This window comes from Austrofundulus limnaeus, unplaced genomic scaffold (genome assembly GCF_001266775.1).
Source record: "Austrofundulus limnaeus strain Quisiro unplaced genomic scaffold, Austrofundulus_limnaeus-1.0 Scaffold25, whole genome shotgun sequence".
Classification (NCBI taxonomy): Eukaryota; Metazoa; Chordata; class Actinopteri; order Cyprinodontiformes; family Rivulidae; genus Austrofundulus; species Austrofundulus limnaeus.
Window position 1 is genome coordinate 1,384,783 of NW_013952427.1, and position 7,100 is coordinate 1,391,882.

At 38.4% G+C, this 7,100-nt stretch overlaps 1 long non-coding RNA gene across 1 annotated transcript; it reads right to left on the reverse strand.

Annotated features, from left to right (window-relative positions):
• Window positions 1-1,444: 1,444 nt before the first annotated feature.
• On the reverse strand, window positions 1,445-2,882 carry LOC106514973 (uncharacterized). The gene is made up of 4 exons (XR_001309946.1): window positions 2,762-2,882; window positions 2,282-2,337; window positions 2,056-2,160; window positions 1,445-1,937 (listed from the first exon to the last, which is right to left on the reverse strand). It is a non-coding gene; the product is annotated as an uncharacterized LOC106514973 (long non-coding RNA).
• Between the last annotated feature and the right edge of the window lie 4,218 nt (window positions 2,883-7,100).

A 7,100-nucleotide genomic window follows, 5' to 3' on the forward strand; every position in this document is an offset into this window, starting at 1 on the left:
AGCTAAGTTTTGTTAGAAAAAACTGTCCTGTATGAAAATTCTGATCGTATGTAAGGGCCCTCTTTTGTTTTATTCTGTGCACTTGGAGAAAGTCTGCCATACGCTCAAGTAGCAAAGGCTCATGGGACATTTCATAAATTGATAAAATATGAGTTTGTCGCCTTATAAAGTGTGCAAATCTACATGTGGTTAAATCTGATCTAAATATTTCTTGTCATTTCATGTTTCATGTTTAATCCTAATAAATCAAAGATAAAATCAGCACCATGAATAAAACTACCTTCACTACAGCCCTTTTATATAATCATTTGACCAATAGAAATACTGTGTTTCTACCATAGGATAACAGGTTACAACCTTGTAACTTTGGCAACTGTTGGTGGGCCAAAACAAATGGCTTGGTGGGCCAAATTTGGCCCGCTTTGGGCTCCTCTGCTGTAAGCACAGCCTGGTAAGGATCCACTGTTCCTTATGGGGGGAAAATCCTAGTCTTTGTTGGGGAAAATACTTTTGGTGGGTCAGGGTTAGGCTTTATAAACGACCAGGGAAATGAATGTGTCAATGCAAAGTCCCCATGAGAATAGAAGAACAGACGTGTGTGTACTGCACCGCTCCGCTCTGTGTCACAGAGAAAAAGGCAGGGAGTGAGAGCGAGCTGTCTTTGACCACTGCTGCAGCTCTTCTGTTGGAGCGTCAGCATCGTCAGTTTTGATCTGAGACTTTTCTCGTCCTATCAGGGATCATGGCAGGGACTGATCAGGGTCTCTAAATCTGGGGTCGGGGGGCATGTCCCCCACGCTAACTGTGCCCATGTTCAGTTCTGACCATTTGTGTTGGCTAATATCAGTTGGTTGTATGGAACTGACTCCACATGACAATACTTGCACATCTATTAAGTTCTAAAACAGATCCGTTCGGTACTTTGTGAAATGTTTGTTTCACTCTACAGACAAACGAACACACGTGCACAGAACCCTTATTGCTGCTTTTCTCCAAACTGAGGCAAAAACTGTCCATCTAACCAAGTTATAAAATCTTATATCAGCCAAAAAATCTTTTTGATCTTGTTTTGAGACTGATTTACTAAACAAGAACTGATTGTGTAAGAATAATAATCTTGTTTTCAGATTGTGTAAGATTATTTTTCCTGTTAGCCTGAAAATTTGACTCAAATTAAGTCAAATATTTCTGCCAGTGGAGAAAGATAATTTTACTTGGTAAGATTCTTGAAATACTTGATTTGACTCAATTTTTTTTCTTATTTCAAGAATCTTACCAAGTAAAATTTTCTTACTCCATTGGCAGAAATTTTTGTCTTAATTTGAGTCAAATTTTCTGACAAGACAAATAATCTTACACATTCTGAAAACAAGATTCTTACACAATCAGTTCTTGTTTAGTAAATCAGTCTCAAAACAAGATCAAAAAGACTTTTTGGCTGATATAAGATTTTAAAACTTGGTCAGATGGACAGTTTTTGCAATGATATAAAGATCCACATAGAACATTTATTTTTACTACAACGTGTCTGAGCTACGTCTTTAATAAACGATCTGAACTCGGTTTAGGTTGCGTTTTTATGCAGCAGTGAATGAAATGACGTCAAAGGTGTGTGCTGTGTAAAGGCAGTGGAGCATGCCTGGCAGCCGGTTAGACACAGAGAAATATCAGTCCTAATCCTGTCCGCTGCTGCATGCATGCAAGCACTGCTGCCTCCGTACAACAGAGCAGCCACGTCCAGCAGCACAACACAAAACAGTCTGCCATGGGCCACACAATGGCTCACTCAGACGACCAGCAGACAGCAAGCAGCAAGACCCTGGATGGGGTGCTGAGCCCACTGAAATATTTACAGAGGCGTGTTTTGTTGCCTTTGTGTTGAGTGATTGAAGGGTGCTGTTCAGACAGTCTATTTGGTGTTGTTGAGAAGCAAGACACTGGAAAAATAAAAAGGGTCAGACAACAAAAAATAAATCCCTTTTTCTCTTAAAAGTATTGAACTGATCTGTCTGTATACAAACAGAGTTTACTTAGAGAGAGGGGACAAAAATGTACCGTGGTGTTTGAAGTTTGAAGAAGTCTGAAGACCCTTGAATCCTACATAATCCATCACTCTCTGCGCAGACAGACGACGACACCTCTGGAAGGCCGTGGTGCATCCTGTCCAGGCCAGACAGTATTTGTTAAACATGTCATGGTGACAGAACAGCAGTGGGTCAGGAGCACCGAAGATTAAAGTGGGAGTAAGTTTGAATGAGGACGTCGAAACATGTAAACTTACACATTCACAGCAGTGATAGCCTGTCTGCTATCTCTTCCTGTTCCAATACATCCATGCTAAATGTGCACACAGAGGAGAGCCTGTTGTTTACACTGGGGATCCTCTTTGCAGCACCGTGAAAAAGGTTTTGGAAGACTCTTCAGCCCTTTGCTCAACACCAAAATCTTTTTACCAACCAGTATGGGAGACCTGCTGCCTATTTTGTATTTATTGATTAATTGTTATTTTTTGCACCATAAGTCTAACGTTTTGGTAATGTTTGCTTTCAGTGTCAGAGCTTTATGGTCACGATTCCTCCTCAAAGACCACTTTTAATCAGACTGCTGAACACTGATTACAAAGAAAAGTAAGCTTTATGGTTTATTTTTGTTTGCTGTGCCAGATCCAGATTCCAAACTTTCTCATCCTATGTTTTTTTTTGTCCTTGTTCAAAAGAATTTAAACACTTGTTGAAGCTCTGGTCTGCTTCAAAATCCTTACCTAGATGTCTTGGTGACGAATTTTAACTTCCTCGGGTCTTGTTGCTGCTCTCAGTCATGATGTCTGACCTCTGACATGAAACGGTCACATCCTCACCTTGGTAGCAGAGTTTGGTTGTTGCTCCTGCAGTTGGAGCCTTCATCACAGCTGTTTCAGATTCAGTTAATAACTGGGTTTCAGTCGTCGTCTAGAAATGACGATCAGCACCTGTTTGGTTTAACCGTTTAGGCACACACGTGGACATAATCCTCTTTAATTCCTGTTCAGTTGTAATGTGAAGGTTAAAATGATCACAGCTAATTTTGATTTGACAGATTTTTTTTCTGCTCACTTTTAGATTTTGTATTTTTTAATGAATTTTCAATATTCTTTTGAAGGAAGTAACTTTCTCATTTTCAATGACAGACTCGGTTTAAAGCTTCAGCTAACTTTAGTCAAGTCTGTACGTTTAGCTGTATATCTCTAGTGCAATTTAAAACACACAAATGATTGCAGGACATTGTATTTTAGTCCTGTCAGTGAAATACGTTGGTTCTGACTCATCTATATGCTCTTTTCCAGACACAGTGAGAGCTGGTATTCTTTTGGAGTCTGTTCGTTCTTCTGGATGTTGTGTGTCACCCAGTTTCTTGTCTGGAAAGTAGTTCTAAACTGAAATCGTTTAACAGTTTCATCATGCTGAGTTTAATGCCCAGCATTAGTCACAGGAAAGTGCAACCTGACCTACGAGGTGACTCAAACCTGAATCACTGAATTATTTATAAATTTATTGTCTTTTTAGACTGCTTTCATGCCCCAACATCTGCCTATATGCAACCAGGACAAGGACAAGTTAGGAAATTATAGATTGTCTCAAAGATAATCACAGTAAAGCTCTGATATGTCCTAATTTTCATCTATAACCTCATGTTTGGCATTTGGTGTTAGCCTGCTTTCCCACCAATTTTTGTTTTATCTCTACATTAGTTTTTTTTCTCATGGCTTCAGCTAAGGCACCTAAAGCAAATGAAGGCTTTAGCTTCCTTTAACTTCTCACATTACTGAGGTTCATGCTTGAAAACCAGCAGGTTTCCTTAGATTGGCTGCTGCAACAATAGTACGTCTCGGCTTTGTCTTATCTGTCTCCATGACGGATGTGCCGGGGCCAAAGGTCACACTCGTTCGTTTTCACAGAGGAAATGTCTTTTCATGCCGACTGTTTAAAGGTACAAGGATAGGATTTTTTGCTAATCTTGGACTTTAAGTTGTATTTCAACTCTGGTATAATTTGTAGAATAAAGGTTAGAAAATCATTTGAAAGATTTTAAACAAAAATCCCCCAAATATATTTATTTTCTGAACAATTTGCATGTTTAAGTAAGATTAATTTATTAATTAAAAAAAACTTATGTACAATAAAAGAAAACACAAATCACAAATAAAATGAAAGGCGACAGAAAGAAAAAATCTCATATCTGCACCTTTTTTCTCAAAAATAGATTTAAACAATAAGGATCTACAAACAAAAACTACATAAAAAACCAAAAAACAACATCAAATCCTTATTAAATATCATATCGTATGAATACTCATTACATTGTTTCATATTTCTTTAACAAGATGACCTTTATCATTCTCTTGAACATAAATATTGTTCTGGCATTTTTGACTTTACTCTCCAGATTGTTCCATAGTCTTATTCCTTGTATCGAGGTACATCGCTCCCTCAAGCTAGTTCAAAATCCAGTTTCACAAACATCTCTACCCCTTTCAGATCATAACAACTTTCCCTCTTAACAAAATTCAATTGGATGTTTGAGGGCAATATACATTTATGAGCCTTATACACAACCTGTAAAATATTATAATCAACCAACTCATAGAACTTCAATAATTTCAACTGATAAAATAATATATTTGATGGATTACTGTAGTGTTTTCTAGCAATAATTCTTACAGCTCAGAGAAGCTTGTAAGAATTTGACTGGTAGAGGAATTTCTGAATCAACATTTTGCAGCCTGTTAGTGACAGTATGTGACAGCTGAGAAAAACAAAACAAAACAAATAAAAAATGATACATAAAGTTGAGGTCTAGTCAAAGTTCATGTTTTTAGAAGAAATTCTTGTACGCAGATGAAAGGAAGGAAGGAAAAACACATTGGGAAAGTGTTGATTTGATTTAACTCAATCATCTCTGATTATGTAATTAGACTTCTGGTTCAGCCTAATAAACGTCCAACATGTTCCCGGAAGGTACACAAACAAATACAAACCTATCTGATCTGAGTGCTGCAACTTAAGCCTCTTTCAGGATTCATAATGAGTCAGCAAACATTTTTGCTGCAAATTGGCACCACTTTCCATCCTAAATTAGGAAGGTAAACTTGCTCCTATAAATACCAAGAGGAGGTATCCCCGAGACCTGGATCCCAACACCTTCACAGTGTAAGGACCTGATTGTGAGTGGGGTTTGCTGCTCACACTTAAACTTGCACCATGGCACAAGTACGTCAATGAAATATCAGCCAAAATGCATCATGAGACCCCTGTGCTCTGAAAACTAAAGGAGAAAAAGGAAAATAAAAGCCAAAGGGTTGATGGATGCCATTGAAGTAATGCTAAAAACAAGAGTCCACTTAATTAAATGAAACATTTTAAAAATAGATTTAAAGAGCAGAAGAATCTTAAAGAGTAAATATCCACTTTTATCCACAAAATCCACTTTTTCAGCCATTAAATACATTTTAGAGAGGAGAGTGCAGAAAAGTTGAATTTAGTTTCTCCTGGTGCTGCAAAGACATCTTTGTATTCTGTTTGGGTCATATTTTACAACCTTTTCTCTGTGACATTTTCTATATTACATCACAGAATTTGGGACAGGACTTCTAAATATAAGGTCTGGACTTAACTATCATTTTGTCGTCTTCATTTTTTTCTGGCTCTCAGACTGATGGACAGGTCTTCCCTTCTTTTGATTAACTTGTAAATAAAAGGTTTCTTTGCCACTTTATAGTCATAAACCCCCTCTATGAAACTAGAATGGATCGCTCTAGAACAGGGATGCCCAAACATTTTCTCTGAAAGGGCCAAAATTAAAATCAATCTGAGAGGGGTGGGCCAAATGCAGTAATATAATACACGAAATGTAAATATTTCAAGGAAAGTTGTATTTTTTATGATTAAGCTGCAGCCAGTGCAGTTGCCCATATTTTTTTTCAAGCCCATGGACATGGAGAAAATTCAATGTTTGCTCGGGGCAGGAAAGGCTCATGGGACTTTTCATAATTTAAAATTTGAGTATATATGGTCTTGTAAGGCTTATAAGGTGTGCAAATCTAGAAATGAACTTAAATCTAATATAAATGTCTCTTGAAGTTGCTTGTATTTTAAGTTTATTCTTAACATAGTTCAAAGATGAAGTGAGCACCATGAGTGAAGTTTATCTGACTAGAGCTCCTTGTACCTATAGTTGGACCAATGTTTGAAAAGACTAAGTGCACATAGTATGTCTACATAAAACAGGAGATTATAATCTAGTAACCAGGATAACTGCCAGTGGGCCAAATCAAATGGCTTGGCAGGCCAAATTTGGCCCACGGGCCCCACTTTGGGCACCTCTGCTCTAGAAGCTGGAGAGGGCAGTGAACAACTTGTTTAGATTTAAAGAGACAGGATCAAAACGAGTTGATCTGACACACACCTCAGAAAAGGGGTGAATCGGGGGCTTGTGGAGTTACAATAAGGAGGAATTCAGACCAAAACATTGCAGTTCCTCTTAATATAAATCCAAACTGAATGATTTAAATGTGAAAAAGAAGGATTAAAGCAGGATGTGTCTCCTTTAACACCTAATATTTGCTCTGAATGAACAGTGTTGTCAAACTGTCCCTTCATGTTCGTGGCTGTGGGTCACATTCAGGCTGCAGCTATGTTGGCGCAGTGGAATGAGCGGCAGGTTTCTCACACATATTCAGTGACAAGCGAGCCGCCGATCAAACAGCTGGCTGTCATTAGAGCCCAGCAGCTGGGGCTGACAGGGGGGCTTGCTGCAGCACAAGTCAGAGCTGACCTTGACTTAGATGGGAATCTGTCACGTTGTTGTTTGGGGTGTCGAGCTGACGGCGCAGTTTCCATCCAAACGTTTGATTTTCTCAGTTCAAAGACAAACAGTCACCGCGATGGAAATAAGGTCTTGTGGACAATTAATTCACAGACTGAATTTAGCTACGCATGCTTGAAATCTGTCATGTGAAGACTAGTTTAAGACCTTCAACATCAGCCCGTCCTCAGTTTTCCTGTGATCCTGAATCTGACCGTGGAAAATGAGTGAATTCTCTGCAAGAAGATGAAAGAAAAAAG